This window comes from Trachypithecus francoisi, unplaced genomic scaffold (assembly GCF_009764315.1).
Source record: "Trachypithecus francoisi isolate TF-2019V2 unplaced genomic scaffold, Tfra_2.0 Lachesis_group14, whole genome shotgun sequence".
Taxonomy (NCBI): domain Eukaryota; kingdom Metazoa; phylum Chordata; class Mammalia; order Primates; family Cercopithecidae; genus Trachypithecus; species Trachypithecus francoisi.
The window spans coordinates 52,554,050-52,571,037 of NW_022681459.1; the positions used below are offsets into that span (position 1 = coordinate 52,554,050).

Sequence of the window (16,988 nt, forward strand, 5' to 3'; positions counted from 1 at the left end):
CCATTCTTGGGCTACCTGTTAGTCAATATCTGAAATCAATTGTTTCGTGTGTTTTTCTAGTTTTCAAGGTTTTACAGTAGGAGGGAAAGGCTGGCACCACTGATGCTGTCGCAGTGAGACACGGAGTCTTGACAAGGTTTGTGTTGGGATTACTTAGCATAAAAACACATCAAGATGCTATCAGATGGAAATTCAAGAGGAAATTTAAATAAATAATCAGTGGGAGGTTGCAACATCTTTTAAAATCATTGATGTATAAAGTAGACAATTCAAAAGACTGGCATGTGAGCTTGTATTCGTAAGCTTGCTTCGTGGGGCCGCTTTTTTCACAGGTGTTTATAGCATGTTCTTTTGTGTGAGGTGCTCTTTTAGGAACCGTGGCTGTAATAGTGAATAAGTCAGGTCCTACCTCCTGTGTTCATGATACTCACTACATGGCAGGCGGGAAAGACAGACAAAAGTAAGCAAATGAAACAATAATGTAAGTTACACACAAATTCTCCATCCCAAGGAAACAATGCTTTACATCTCCCTGGCCGGATAAAACACGGGAAAACAAATACTAAAAAGGCTCAAATAAAATCTCAGTTCCACCAGGCAGACGGTTTACGGACCAAACTCTAACCCCAATGGAATAAAGTTTGACGTTAATAGAAAAAATAAATGTTGGGGAGAAAAGGCTGCTTTCCTGAAAAGTGTACTTCATTTCTTACTGGTTAAATTGAAGAAATAAAGCAAAAATTCTAAATTATAGTTTATCTTAGAAAAATCCTGGGTGCCATGGGCCGGGCGCGGTGGCTCAAGCCTGTAATCCCAGCACTTTGGGAGGCCGAGACGGGCGGATCACGAGGTCAGGAGATCGAGACCATCCTGACTAACACGGTGAAACCCCATCTCTACTAAAAATATAAAAACAAAATTAGCCGGGTGTGGTGGCGGGCGCCTGTAGTCCCAGCTACTCGGGAGGCTGGGGCAGGAGAATGATGTGAACCTGGGAGGCGGAGCTTGCAGTGAGCCGAGAATTGCACCACTGCACTCCAGCCTGGGCGGCAGAGTGAGACTCTGTCTTAAAAAAAAAGAAGAGAAAAGAAAAGAAAAATCCTGAATGCAACGTGCAGCGTGAGAGCCCTCGCCAGCTGCAGAGACGTTTGGGTCTCAGGAAGGGTGGGGGACTCAGCCCACCCACTGCTCAGCTCAACTTGGCCCTGCACCAACTCCCTCCCAGGCTTTTCTCCCTGGGGGAGGAGCAGAACCAGCAGAGTCCCCAAAGCCGAGTCCTCCTGAGTCCAGTGCGGGGCAGGAGCTGCCTCCTCCACACCCACGCCTGCCCCAAACCAGCTGTGGTTGCAGACGGTCCCTCTGCTGACCTCTGGAGATGAGCCCGTTCATGTCACCCCCTGTGCTGGAGACTGATTGACGGGGCCCCACTGTCAACGGCCCTGGCCCGTCTGGCCTCAGACATTCACAGTAACAGGAGTTCAGGCCAAGGAGCATTTGCCACTGACGGTGAGGGGAGCATGAGGGTCCAGCTCCCACACATTGTAGGATAACCTGCACTTAGGGGGAGACACCAAACTTTCCACACTTCATCGTTTAAGATGGAAGATGAAATTAGGTGAACTAAGTATTCAATTCATAAACTAGAAATAGAATAACAAAGTAAAAGTAAAGAAATTGGGATTCCTGAGTAAAGAAGAAAATACTAGATGACAAGAGATGTATTAAGTGGCTTTATAAATAAATTAAATAACTCTTTCTTTTAAAAGACTAATAAAATAGATAAATGTCTAGCAAAGCTAGTCAAGAAAAAAATAAGAATGTGACCACATACATTTTATGGATTTTAAGAGCGGATTATAACTACATAAAGTGGGTACTCAATAAACATTTGTAGGATTAATGAAAATATATTTTAAAATGGAATTCTCTGTACAACTGTATAGTAACAAATTTGAAATCTGGATGAAATGGCTCATAGTCTAGGAAAACATGAATCACCAATATTGACTCAGAAAGAAATGTTTACTCCATGTTGGTGAGATAGCCGGGCAGGAGATGAGCTTACAAAAATCAATAGTGTTTCTTATGCTAGAAATAAGTACCTAGGAATGGAAATGAGGAGAAATACATTGTGCACAGCATTGGCAGAAACTATAAAATGCTCAGGAATCTATCTTGAAAATAAAGGTGCAAGACGATATAAGGCTAGGGGTAGACTAACCTGGTACAATATTTACATTATATTATGGTCTTATATAGAATAAGGCTATATGGAAGGTCTTATTAAGGGGCATAAAACAAGATCTGAAGTCACGGAGAGATAGCTCGTCCTTATAGGGAAATGCCTAATCTCCCAAGACAGCAATTCTTCCAATCTTGATGTAAAAGTTTAATGTGATTCCAGTGAGATTACCAGGCGTCTTATTTAACTAACTGAAAGTTCATAGGGAAGAATAAATTCCCAAGAACAGTCAAGCACACTCTAAGAAAGAACGGCAATTGTAAAATCGTCTGATGTGAAAATGATAACTTATTTGCAAGGCACTTTAGTCACATCAATATGGTACTGGGCCAGGAATGGAAGAGCAAACCAGGGCATGGAGAAGCAGAACCTAGTCTGTGAGGTCTGATTTGTGATAAGAATGGCATCCAATTCAGGGGAAGGGAACGGCTCCCCTGGTGAGTCGGCCTGCACAGAGATGTCCATCAGGTTGGAGATGAGTCAGTCCTCAACATCAAACCAGTGACAAACACAAACGCCTGGTGAACCAAAGGCTTCAACAATAATAATAACAATAATGATATTTACATCCAGAAGCGATAATGATATTTACATCTAGAACCTTAGAGGTTTTGCAGGCAATCTGCAAATGAGGAAATGACTTTTTTCTTTTTTTTTTTTTTCTGAGACAGAGTCTCACTCTGTCACCCAGGCTGGAGTTCAGAGGCGTGATCTCGGCTCACTGCAACCTCCACCTCCTGGGTTCAAGCAATTTTCCTGCCTCAGCCTCCCAAGTAGCTGGGATTACCGGTGCCAACACCATGCCTGGCTACTTTTTGTATTTTTAGTAGAGATGGGATTTCGCCATGTTGGCCAGGCTGGTCTCGAACTCCTGACTTCAGGTGATCTGCCCACCTCAGCCTCCCAAAGTGCTAGGGTTACAGGTGTGAGCCACCATGCCCAGCCCGAAATGATTTTTAATAAGGGATTTAGAAGCCATAAAATAAAGTCATTTGTGCTCAGATAGTGATTAAAGTATTTTCATGGCAAAAAAGATACTTTAGGCCGGGCGCGGTGGCTCAAGCCTGTAATCCCAGCACTTTGGGAGGCCGAGACGGGCGGATCACAAGGTCAGAAGATCGAGGCCATCCTGGCTAACACGGTGAAACCCCGTCTCTACTAAAAAATACAAAAAAACTAGCCGGGCAAGGTGGCGGGCGCCTATAGTCCCAGCTACTCGGGAGACTGAGGCAGGAGAATGGTGTGAACCCGGGAGGCGGAGCTTGCAGTGAACTGAGATCCGGCCACTGCACTCCAGCCTGGGCGACAGGGCGAGACTCCGTCTAAAAAAAAAAAAAAAAAAAAAAGATACTTTATATCAAGCCAATATAAAAGTAATATATTGGTAGAATATTTTTTAACCTAAATGACATTACATGTGTGACATTATTATTTGTAACATCCCAGAAACATATATTATTAGAAAGCTGACAAAGAATAAAAGCAACAGACTAACAAATGTCTGAAAGAGATGTCCCAACACACAGCTGCTTAAAGATTTGCCAGTGAAAGAAACCATATGTTTTATCACCCTTAGACTAAAGAAAATACAAGGAAGCATAACATCTCTTGTTGGCAGGAAAAATGGCACCGTTTTTAATATTCATGCAAATTTAAGTTGTTACGGCATTTTGGAAAGCAATCTGGAAATGACGCCCATGCCCTGTGATACTCTTTTTGATGCCACCATCCCAGTCTCTTTTGTGTGTATTTGTAGTGGGCGGAGCGAGGGGTAATGCAAAAATATGTTTCCACCAGTCACCCTGCAATCACCCGTTGGGAATCCACCACACAGGAATAAAATGCCAATAGGAAACCACATGTGATGTATGTGGATATTTCTGGAAGCGCGCACGCGCGTGTGTGTGTGTGTGTGGCAGCAAAACAAAACAAACAACAGAGGCGTCCAGCCAGAGCAGCCCAGGAAACAGCACGGACACCCGTGGTGGACGGGGTGGGACCTGGGCTCAGCCTCCACCATCCCTCCAGGCACCTCCCTCTCCTTTGGTTCTCGCGGGTGAAGTCAGAGGAAAGGTGTTTGGAAATCCCGCCTTCCCCTGACGTCTGTTCATTCCTCACACCTGCTGCACTGGCTCTCACCAAGACCGATGATGACCACCTGAGGGGGCCTGGCTCCGTCCTCCTTCCACAACCCGGGCCTGCGGGTTTCCTGCTGTTTGGAGGCCTCTCCCGCGTGGCCGGTTTGCAGGCGAGCACGTCCACACATTTCCCTCCGGCGTCCTGGGCGCCTTTCCTCGGCGTCACCTGCACTTCGTCTTCGTCCACCTTCTCTTTTGAATCTCATCAGGAGACACATAGAACTGAGAGGCCGGTGGAAGCTGCTTGGCTTATGTTTTGTTTGCTACCTTGAAACATTTCACAACCGGCTTCTCCTGAATAAGCCGGAGGACTTGGCCGTCTTCCACCCACATTCCCACAGGGATGCAGGACTGAAGCTGAGCTGCAGCCACTCCTCTGGACAGGGGCGTGCGGGTCCCCTGGCTCGTGGGTGTGGGACCATCTCATGGCCTCCTTCCTTGCCAAGCCCTGCAGAACCCTTCTCCGCTGTTTCCTCCGAGTGTTTACTACTCCCTCTGAGACAAAACGTCCTCTGTGGCAACACGGGGCCTGGTTTCTGTGTCTCTGACTAGCCCCGAGGGGATTCCAGAAGTTTCCTGTGTCCTAGGGACTCAGAAGCCCCGATTGTAAACCTGTTAACCCTGTGATTGGATGTTGACGCTTCAACCACTGAAAACAGCCGGGGGCTTCCCTTGCTTTTCTCCACCTGGGAGTGACCCTGCCCCCCTCCCTCTTCGCCACCACCCGAGGGTTTCCGTAACTGCCCGTTCCACCCCAGTTCCTCCCCCAGGGTCTTCAGCATGGAGGCTTCCGGCCCCTGGCCTGGAGTCAGGCCTCTTTCATGGTGAGATTTTGAACAACCCAAGCCAAGTGTGGTCTGCCCACCCCGATTCTCCACATCTCTGGGGGTGGCTGATCACGCTGTCCCTTTACCAGGGGCTGTTTCTGATGGTCCTGTGGAAAGAACCAGACAGCCACAGAAATCTCCTGAAGTGCTGCAGATTTCACCCCAGATGGAGGCCACCTCTTCGCTCTTATTCTGGAAGCTCTAGGAGAGGAAACTGGGGTTGGCGACACCTGGTCCCACATTTCAGACGAAGTTCTGGGATTGGAACCTGGGGTGGGTGAACACCTGGGTCCCACGTCTCAGGTGGCGTTTTGGGACAGGAGCCTGGGCTTGGTGAATGCCTCCTCTCATGTCTTAGATGAAGTTCTGCCATTGGAACCTGGAGTTGGTGAACACCTGGGTCCCACGTCTCAGAGGAAGTTCTGGGATTGGAACCTGGAGTTGGTGAACCCCTGGTCTTTCGTCTGCTAGAAACACAGGGAGGCTAGAACCCAGCCTGTAGGAGAGACACTGAAATGCGACGGGAACACCTGCCATCCTGCCACGGTCAAGCCCATCGTTCTGGCTTTCCCAAGGCATAGCCCCTTCCTGTCTACGTTTTGTGTTATTCAGCTGCTTCTCCTGTTGGGGGGAGGTGGTGTCATTTCTGTCCTTCACAAGCAGGGCTTTCTGGCTGCCGCACTCCTCAGGCTCGTTTGGAACTCTCCCCTGCACTGCCAGCCTTTGTTGCTTGGTGGAGCTACCGTTTATCACACTTTCCAGAGGAAAACGTCTTTCTTTCTTTCTTTTTTTTTTTTTTGAGACGGAGTCTTGCTCTGTCTCCCAGGCTGGAGTGCAGTGGCCGGATCTCAGCTCACTGCAAGCTCCGCCTCCCGGGTTCACGCCATTCTCCTGCCTCAGCCTCCCGAGTAGCTACAGGCGCCGCCACCTCGCCCGGCTAGTTTTTTGTATTTTTTAGTAGAGATGGGGTTTCACCGTGTTAGCCAGGATGGTCTCGATCTCCTGACCTCGTGATCCACCCGTCTCGGCCTCCCAAAGTGCTGGGATTACAGGCTTGAGCCACCGCGCCCGGCCAGGAAAACGTCTTTCAAGAACTAAGTACATCTCACAAATAAACCTAGGGCATGACTTATGTGGTTTATAGGTGGAATTACACCGATGATCAGGAAGTTGCCTTAGAAACAAAATGTTAAAAACAATGAAAAATAAAATAGAAACACTATGTTGCATTTGGAGTTTGGTGATTTGCATATTTATGAAGTTCTGCAATTTGAAAAAATATTTCTCTTCTTTCCTGGGTGTCTATTTGAAATACATTGTCATGTGTCAAAATCAAGGCAATGAGAACCAAGGCTGCCAGCCTGCGACAGCCGTTCTCGATAGCCTCTGTTACAAGGCTGCGATGACTTATTATTCATAGATTCATCTGAAGATAAGATTGGAAATAATTTATCTCGTATCCGTGTGTGAACTGCATTTATTTTAAAGGTTGTTGCATAGGAGGCTTAAACATACCCAGCAGATTATGCTGGGGGAAGTTTTCCTCAAATCTTTCTGAATCCACAATGCTTGTCTGTTTAAATCTCTCGGACTGGTTTTTCTTTCAATCACTCCAGTATTTGGAGACTCTTCCCCTGTCTAGAGTGTGGCCTCTGCCCATCCGTGGATTCAGGTTCCTCCTCCTTTTCCCTCCACTGACCCGCACATGCCCACGGAGAAGCACGAGGAGAAAACACTCCAGCCAGGGGAGAGATGACAGGTTTTACTCTCAAAAGGAGAAAATGAAGACGTACGGCTTTGGAGGTCCAAGATGTTGCAGTGAAGAGATTCTGTGTTTCCAGCAATGCTTCCCCTGCGGAGATCTCTTCCCCCCACTGTGCCCAGCACACGTGTGAACAAAGCCAGGGTTCCTGGCCTCTCTCTGGGAGAGACTAGTGTACAGAAGACAGGCAGGAACCGGACGATTTACTTTCGTCACCGATGACTAAGGGAATGCAAACCAAGGCCACCCAGTCACTTCGACGAAACCTCTAAGCTCACTTGAGCAATCGCACCACAGTGAGGGGAAGAGCAGAGTTCAAGCCAACGGTCAAGCTCGTTTTCCTGATGACTGTGGAGGGCGGATGGGCCAGGGCTTGTTCTACATGACCCTATTTTGCAGGGGGTTGGCCATGAGCTGTTTGTCTCTCCAGGAGAAATGTGTTCTTGGCAGGGGAAGTCGAAGAAGGAGGTATTCAGGGTTGGAGAAGGAGCATGCCAAGACCTGGAGGTTAGCTCGGGGAGACAGTGGCCCTAAGTTGGCTGTAATGTCCCAGGGACAGCAAGCTGGCTGTAGAACCTGGAGATATGCTAACGTCACTCAGTGGTCCCCTTCCTGATGGAGGATGGCATCTGGGACCCTTTGAGCTCAGGGCTGCTCACCTGTCCAGGATTCTGTCCTCACACTGAGGCACCACTGGTTCTGTGCCACCATTCACGGAACAGATGTTTTCTCATGCCTTCCTGCAGGCTGCTCCTTCCACCCAGAACGCCCGTTCCGGGCAGGCCTCTTTCTCAGCTCTGGCTTCTCTCTTCTCTCTTCCCAGAGCCTTTCCTGACCCCACTCGCTCACCCCACACCGGCCAGTGACGCGGGAGGCTGGGGTGCTTTGCATTCTGGGCACGACTCTGTGCCTCTGTCGCAAAGCTCGTCGCATCACACATGAGAGAGCAAGGGCTGGAGCTGGGGCAGTGCTGGGCTCAGGGATCAGGGGGTCGTGGAGCTGCCCTGTTCAGGAGGGTGGCAGGGGCTTGCGTGCCAGGTGTGTGGTTGTACCACCGTGAAGCGATAGGAACCGTGGGGGGCTGTGGACGCCTGAGCTCCGTTTGCAGAGACTCTCCATATGTCCCTTCCTTCTTCTATTCTAACTTTTAATATTCGCAGGGCTGCTTTCATTTCCGCCTGAGTTAATCACGAAATAACAGAATACAGCTTTGAAACGGTAGGCCCCTCTGCCTGCTGGCAAAAGCAGTCTCTCTGCTAAGCCTCTGCTAAGTAGCTTCTCTGCTAAGCCGCAGAAAAGTAGAGGCTGTTCTGTCTCGTGCAACCGCCCCAGAACCGAGGAAGTTGAACTCTGGAGCCCGCAGTTCCACCCCTTACTGTATCAGCCAGGATTCAGCTACAGGCAACAGAAACCACTTGTTATTTCCATGGGGACGGAACATAAAACAGTGTCCAAGGATTACAGAAGCACAGGAGCTGGAAGATGGGGGGCCCTAAGCCCTCCACCAGTGATTTCCAGAACAATCCAGAGAGGCCCACCAATCAGGAAACATGGCTCTAAGCCCTCCACCAGTGACTTCCAGAACAATCCAGAGAGGCCCACCAATCAGGAAACATGGCTCTAAGCCCTCCACCAGTGATTTCCAGAACAATCCAGAGAGGCCCACCAATCAGGAAACATGGCACACTGGAAGCCCCTTGTGAACTTGCTGGCTCCAGAAGCTGCGCTTCCTTCGCTGGTTTGGGGAGTAGAGGCTCTGAGGCGAGGCTACTGACCACAGCTGCAAGCTCCATCCCCTCACTGTGTCAGCGGAGACCCAGACCAGCCAGGACACCGTGGGCCAAGCCTTGGCCCTGGACATGCCCAAAGCCAGAGGCTGACATGGGAACTGCTGAGGCCACAGCAAGAATGCCGGCCAGAAGCCAGGGGCTCCTTCCACCTCTCACCGGCCCAGCACACAGAGCAAGGTGGGAGCGTCATGCCCAGCTGCAGAGAACTCCCACCTGCCCCAGCACATGGAGGAGCAAGGGCGGAGTGCCACATCCGGTGCAGAGAACACACGTGCAATTCCTGGCACCCCGGCCTCTGAAGTTAGGAAGGCCCATGAGAAGGAGAAGCGAGCCAGACAAAGGCCAACCTCTACAACTGCCTTAAAAATATGTGTGCCCAATAGCAAAGACTTGGGACCAACACAAATGTCCACCAATGACAGACTGGATTAAGAAAATGTGGCACATATACACCATGGAATACCATGCAGCCATAAAAAAGGATGAGTTCGTGTCCTTTGTAGCGACATGGATGAAACTGGAAACCATCATTCTGAGCAAACCATCACAAGGACAGAAAACCAAACACCGCATGTTCTCACTCATAGGTGGGAATTGAACAATGAGATCACCTGGACACAGGAAGGGGAACATCACACACCGGGGCCTACTGGGGGGTGGGGAGCTGGGGGAGGGATAGCATTAGGAGATATATCTAATGTAAATGACGAGTTGATGGGTGCAGCACACCAACATGGCACATGTATACATATGTAACAAACCTGCACGTTGTGCACATGTACCCTAGAACTTAAAGTATATATATGTGTGTGTGTGTATATATATATATAAATACGTGTGCCCTGGCAGTGGCCTTTAAGTTCCTGTTTGTCTTCTGATGACAGATTTAGAAGCTTGCTTTGTTTAAGCCAGATGTAAAGGGTCGTCCCTTCTCTCTTTTCCTGTATACATGGCAGTTAGAAAAAAGAAAACCAACGATTTAGTTTGATTTCTTACATAATGAAATAATTTAATCCACTGATTTCATGTCAGCTGACACAGAGGTGCAGCACAGAAGCAGAGACACAGACCAGTGAGCACGGCAGCCGCGCTGCACCCCCGGAGTCCCTTGGTGAGGGAATGTGAAGGGGAGGCTGGCTCGAGAACGGGTTTTGGAGAATTGGTGAACTCTTGAAAAAGAAGCAGAAATCGTTCCTTCAGACCAGATCAAAATTAAATTCTAGATGTTCTAGATGGGATTGGAGGAAAAACAAAGGAAGCCCCCCCAACAATGTCAAAAGCTGAGGAGATGAGGAGAAGCTGGCCCCTCGCTCGTGGCTGGAAGGGATGTGAAGTGGGGCCACCCTGGGGAAGACGGGTTGGCTGTCTCCCCGTAAAGGTGAATGGACGCCCCCTGTCCAGGCAGCCGCCCCCGGTGGGCATTTACCCAAGTGAGCTGAAGACCGATGTTCACCCAGAAACCTGTGTGTGGGGTTTTAGAGCTGCTTTATCCCTAATTGCCCCAAACCAGACAACCAAGATGTTCTTTAGCAGCAGCAGGAGAGACAAGCTGTCAGCATTCGTAGAGAGGACCCTGACCCAGTGGGAAGAGACGCAGACGACGATTCATGCGGCCGGAGGAGGATTTACATGGACGGAGGGGTCCCAAAGGCTTTTTTTTTTTTTTGAGATGGAATCTCGCTCTTTCTCCCAGGCTGGAGTGCAGTGGCATGATCTCGGCTCACTGCAGCCTCTGCCTCCTGGGTTCAAGCAATTCTCCTGCCTCAGCCTCCCGGGTAACTGGGATTACAGGCGCCCACCACCACGCCCGGCTAATTTTCTTGTATTTTTAGTAGAGACAGGGTTTCACTATGTTGGCCAGGCTGGTCTTGAACTCCTGACCTTGTGTTCCGCCTGCCTCAGGCTTCCAAAGTGCTGGGATTACAGGTGTGAGCCAGTGGGCCTGGCCCTGAGGCATTTTGCTGATTGACACAGCCAGGCCCCAAGGCTCCGTATTGTGGGATCCCATTTCCATGCCTTTCTGGAAAAGGCACAACTGTGGAACAGAAAACAGACCCATAATCACTGGGGTTTAGGGTTAGGGGTGGGATTGGCAAAAAGGGGATGCAGAAGGTAAGTCGGAGGGTGGCAGAGCGGCCTCGGGGACACTGGCGGTGGCTACACGATTCTGTGCTTCGGTCAAAGCCCATGGAATAAAGTGAACTTTATGAAAATGGGAACGATCCAGCAGCCGATGCGGGGTCCTGGGAGGAAAAGCAAACAGACACCTCAATCTGACTGCATTAGAGAGGCTCAGCACACCTTGCTGGGGGCAGGGCGGGGAGTGGGGCTCATCCGAGCAATTTCAGCAAAGGGATTTTTGACTCAAGACAAAAGGAACTGGTCTCAGTGCTCGCTCCAGGCCGTAAGTTTGTCTCTCAGGGGTGCAGCCGAGCAACTATGTAGCCACTTCACACGTTTACCCGGCTGGAATAAACCAGTGAATAAGCAGGAGAAGGCAGGGATCCGATTTCTCACTGTTGGAGGAAAAGTTGCACCTAAGCAAAGGCAAATGGTCTCTGGGGCTGTATTTTACTCAGAGACTTCAGAAACATAACACACATGCATGCAGGCATGCACGTGCACACACACACACACACACGAATGCGAATGACAAACGCGCCCCCAGCTGGGTCCCTGAGATGGCTGAGAAGCAGTGACACCCGGAAGCAATGATGCCTTGTGTCCCCACCTTGGTTTCTAACAGTTCCCTGATAGGGGGAAGCGCTGACCTTGCTTTCTAACCGTTTCCTAATACAGGGAACCAAAGTTACTTGGGTGAGTGGGCGACTCGAGGGACGGGACAGGAGAAATACAAGATGAGCCCAGGGTATCTTACAGCACCGTAAAACCAGGAAATGCCACAAAGAGGATGCACCTGCACCTGCCCTGATGGCAGCACGCGATTTCATAAGTAAACACATAGCGAAGGGTCCACCAGCATTCCGTGTGTAAGAATTTTGAGTAATAGCTGGGTGTGGTGGCTCGCGCCTGTAATCCCAGCACTTTGAGAGGTTGAGGTGGGTGGATCACCTGAGGTTGGGAGTTCGAGACCAGCTTGACCAACATGGTGAAACCCTGCCTCTACTAAAAATACAAAACACATTAGCCGGCCGTGGTGGCAGACGCCTGTAATCTCAGCTACTTGGGAGACTGAGGCGGGAGAATCACTCGAACCTGGGAGGCAGACGTTGCAGTGATCCGAGATGGCACCATTGCCCTTCAGCCTGGGCAAGGAGAGTCAAACTCTGTCTCAAAAAAAATAAAGAAACAAAACTAATAACAATTTTGAAGAATAAAAGGAAAAGGACGGAGGGAGGGAGAGAACCACCCCAAGAACACCGCAGTCTTAACTGCTGCAGGACTGACCCGAAGGGCAGGGGCCTTGGAGGAGAAACGGGGCATTTGCACGGCCTCAGAGCGTGTCACCCAAAGCCTGCACTTGTGACTCTGGTGGTTGTACCTGATGTCCACAAACTCTCTCGTGCCCCTCCTTTCCGGAGGTGGGGCTTACCTCTCCTACCTTGGAGTGTGGGTTGGACTCGTGACTCACTTCTAACAACAGAGCAGGAAGGAGCAAAACCGTCCGTGCAGCAGAGGGCTGGCAGACAGCAGCCTGGCCAGGGACAGAGCTGGCGCGCCCGGCACGCGTGTGGTGACACGCAGCCCCTGTGTGACGGGAGACGGAGCCCACCGCCCCTCCGGGGGTCTCTTCCCCCAAACCCACCGTGTTGGTCTCACCACGAGAAAGCATTAGAGAATACAAGTTTCTATAAAATCCATGACCAGAATCCAGTCTTGACAATTTCTCAGTCTTTTATTTTATTGAAAATTTCTCTGTCTTTTTTCCTCTTTTTCGGCCAGCTTTTCAATCTTTCTGTTAAAATAATCACTTCCAGTTGTCAGAGTTTGGAGGATGTGGTGAGGAGACCTGGTGACCACATGCAGCGTGATATGCTGGGACAGAGGGAGGATGTTGAGGGAAAACTAAGTCTAAATCAAGTCTTTCATTCAGTTCGTTGTGTGGTATCACCGTTAATTTCCCAGAGCTACAGACAGCGTAATAAGCACATCGATGTGAGCTGCGTTAGCAGAAGGGGAGCAGGTGACAGGCCTGTGGACGCTTGCTGTGGCATCTCTTCAGCTCTTCCATAAATCTAAAATTATTTCAAGATACAAAGCAAAACAAAAAATACTTCCGAGCCTCTATTTCAATGATCTATATTTGCAGCATTAATGAGCTAGAAGGAAAACAATACAAAAAAGTCCAGCCAGTTAAGCGTCGGGGACACTCTTGGGGGCTTCTGGAGTGTGGTAGAGAATGGATCGTGACTGAAGGCCGAGGCCCCCTCAAAGCTGAGCTGCTTTGGACCCGGGGCCCTGAAGCCCGCCATACACCAGCTGCACCTCTCCAGGCCACAGCCTCTGTCCCAGCTGGGCTCCATCTGTGGGCTCAGGGGTCATCCAGGCCAGGCCCGTCCGGGTTCACTGGGGCCTTACCTTACAGTACATGGCCACCATGGCTGAGGGAACCCACGCCTGGGAGGGTGGATTTCCAGGCTGGAAGCCTCGGGCGATGACGACCATGTGGCAGGTCCCCTTCTGTGGCTGCCTTTCCCTGTGATGGCTCTGGCCGTGCCACCGACAAACACCTCTGGGTCTCGGCTGCCACCACACGCTCCTGTGGCACCGCCCACCTGGAGGCACCACCCCAGAGACACGAGCCTCGTTCTTCTGAAGAGCCGTAGCCTACGCCTTTGTTTTATTCCAGAGGGTCATTACAGGAAACCAAATCTGTACTGAGGCAAGGTCTGCTTTGGGGCCCAACGTCCCCCCGTTTGTCGGATAGCTGTGCTTCCGTGCTTCCGTGTCACTGCCTCTTGCACCCTAAAATCTCAGCCGAGGAGGCCCAGGAGGACACTTGGAATATGCAGGGGGTAGACGGGGACGAGGAGTCACCAGCAAACCAAATAAACCCCGACCTGGAGGCGAACGTTCTAAACACGGGGTGGGGAGTCACTGGGGTGGGGTTTCCTTCACAACAGCCTTCGAAATCAGAAGAGATTCCTTCCCTGCTTATACCAGGGGAAGTAAGAATCAGCCCACAGGCAGTGGATTGGCCGAAGTGACCTTTCAGGACGCTGGCCCTGTGCTTCTAACGTCTCCCAAAGAGCTGATGAAGCCGAGCCACTTGCCGTGATGTGTTGAAAATGGTGCAAGACCCCACACAATCATCCCTGAACCTATAATGCTGATGCTCTAATGTAAAAGGAGTATTTTCCCCCTTGAGATAAAATGCCATCAGATGCCATCTGTGCTGCCTGTAATTTTAGCCATAAATCCTCGTTGTATTTGTCGGAGATTTGTTTTTCAAGATGGCTAATTTTAGTCTCCAATTCAACCGCACACTAATTTTCCTGTTTCTTTCTTGCTGAGAAATCTGATATAACAGCTCCTCATAGAAAGGGCTTGGCAGGTTCCCAAAGCCCAGCAGCCTCATTTACTTAGAGAGAGGTTATTTTTTCTTTCTTCCTCTCTCCCCTCTCCCTCCTTGTTTTGGCAGCGCGGTTAGAATTCAGAAGAGTTGAAATAAAAACAGGATTGCCCTTGTAGAGACAAGCGAGGATGAGCCGGGTGGGCTGGGCATCGAGGCGAGGGGTCAGCCTGCTCCAGGCAGGGTGAGGGTGTCCCTGGACTCGGGGCCACTGCGGGGGTGTCCCTATCTGGGAGCGCAAGGAAATAGAACAGCAACAGGAGGGGCCTCCGAGCCCGGCACCGCGACATTCCCCGGGCACCGCGTCACGCTGTGGAAAACATTTGGAAAGCTTCCTTCATTTTTCTGAAATAGCTGAAGTGATGCAGAAGGTTGGCTGAAAGTCTAAATCTAATTACAATAGATAATCTGGAATGGCCTGTCAATGGGGAAGGAATTGTGGGATGGAAGCTTTTTAAGAAGAGGGACTTAGCCATAAAATCTGCATATACCAGTACATTTCATCTACAGCAACCAAAATGTGCATCTTCCATCCTGTTTCCAAAAACTCTGAGTTCTCTTGGGAAACACCGTGACTTGGGTGGAAAATTTTCAGACTGGAGGTGCATGGAAGGGCGTTCTGACAGTGGGATGTGCCTTCCTCCAAGGCCTGAGAAGGAACCCGCCTTCCCATGTCGCCAGGGATAAGAACAAGATTCCCCCACACAGGGGAGGACACGGGAGGGAGATGCCCTGGAGCATCTTAGAAAGCTCAGAGCTCAGAAAACAGATGACTGGGCTGAGGATTCTTTTAGATGCTGGCTTATGTTGGAATGTGATTACTGGGGGGAAAAATCCACTTTACCATTAGGTGAAAGCTAAATACAGCTACAATTGCTGACAGCATCATCACAGCAAAACGGCTCCACAAATATTCTTGCTCTTACCATGTTACAGACAAGGATTAGAGGGCTAAAAGCCTGTCCCAAGCTACCTGCAAGTGTGGGGCAGACCTCGACTCTGCTGTCAGCCTGCAGAGCCCAAACTCGTGCCCCCTGTCCCCAGAGGGTCCCCTGAGCCTTACACACTGCCAGGCACACAATAGGTTCTCAAGAACCATCTAGTGCACATTTTAATGAAAATTGATTATATATTTTTTCTCTTCAATAGAGGCATCTTATGATATCCTAATTCAGTCAGAAGTCACCCGAAGCGTCATTTCCTGTGAAGTGAACAGAAATCGCACACAGACATTGGTGGGCACATTGAGAAGCCGGCACCTCCTGAGAATTGAGAATAGGACTCTGCTCTCCCCTCCCTCTCTCTGTCCCTTCTTCCCTTTGCTTCCTCCCTCTCCCAAATCCCTTCCGTCTGTCCTTCCATCTTTCCTTAGCCAGACAAGGAGATGTCACACAGTCTGTGTCCTGGCAAGGAGTATAGAGGGAGCGAGGGAATTTATTACAGGCATTAACATCTGCAAATGCTAGTTTACGGGATACATGATGTTGAAGGAGGAAAAATGAAAAGTGCAGATCCCCACGCTGCAGTGTGTGATACACAATCGGTCTCATTGCCAGGCAAGGCTTCACCGGATGGCCAGTGAGGAAGGCCGGTGCACATCCGCAGTGAGGGCAGAGAAGTTCTCCGAGACGAAGACACCAACATGGCAATGAAGTCATCCATCCGCAGCCCTCAGTCCAATGCATCAGACCCAGAGGCTGGAGGAGCCTTTCAAAAAGACAGCATAACCCCCTGCACACGGCATAACTCATGGTGCAGGGCCAGGAGACACGGCACCTGCTCCTCACGAGACTCCCGCCCAAGTCCGATTGGTCAGCGATGGTGGAGAGAAATGACCCTTGGCCAACTGCTCCTTGACCTCTGTGTCCCATTTCCGAACTCCTTGTGATTCTAAAATTCACCCCGCAGTTGTCATCTCAGGGAACTGACGTCTGACTGAATCCTGGACTCTGACTTGGCTCCACATTGTCCGTGCATATGGGCTGTTCCACAGAAAGGTGAGAGCTTCATGCCATCCAGAAACATGGCGTTACCTGTCCTGAAGAGCTGGCAGGTGTGCACACGAAGCTAGGGTGGAAGGAGCGTTCAAGTGCCCTCCCATCGCGGACAGTCAGCCTGGGGTCAGGGAGTGTAGGGCTGACCAGGTCTCCTGGCCAGGGTCATCCCGTGCCCCGTGCGTCCCGTGTGCTTGCATCCCTCAGCTGCAGGGTGATGTCAGTGCCTGGGTGGGTCCGTCCATTTGTAAGGGTGGGATGGACACCCCTGCAGAGGCTGGGGGTCACATACTCAACACTGAGGCACAAAGCATGGGGACACCAAATACACACACACACAAGACTCACACAGACAACACTGAGACACAGAAAACAGGGAGAGACAATATGGACACACAATGCCGACACACACACAATACAGACACACAACACTAACGCATACCACACTCACACAAACTAACACATCACACTCACACAAACGAACACATCACACTCACACAACAGGGACATGCAAGCAACACCGACTCACACACACAGTGTGGACATACACAGCACTGAGACACACAACACAGACACAACACTAACACATGTCAACCCACATGACAGGACACACACATACAACACTGACCCACACATAGTGTGGACACACACAGCAAGAGCTGAGACACACACAACATGGACTCACACCAGCGGGCTCATGCA

At 50.2% G+C, this 16,988-nt stretch overlaps 1 long non-coding RNA gene across 1 annotated transcript in view; it reads left to right on the top strand.

Moving 5' to 3' along the window:
* The window catches only part of LOC117096295, a 73,851-nt gene extending 57,171 nt beyond the window's left edge, over positions 1-16,680 (top strand). Inside the window, exon 3 of the long non-coding RNA XR_004442440.1 lies at positions 15,442-16,680. This is a non-coding gene — a long non-coding RNA (uncharacterized LOC117096295). The remainder of the gene's footprint in view (positions 1-15,441) is intronic.
* The last annotated feature ends 308 nt before the right edge of the window (positions 16,681-16,988 follow it).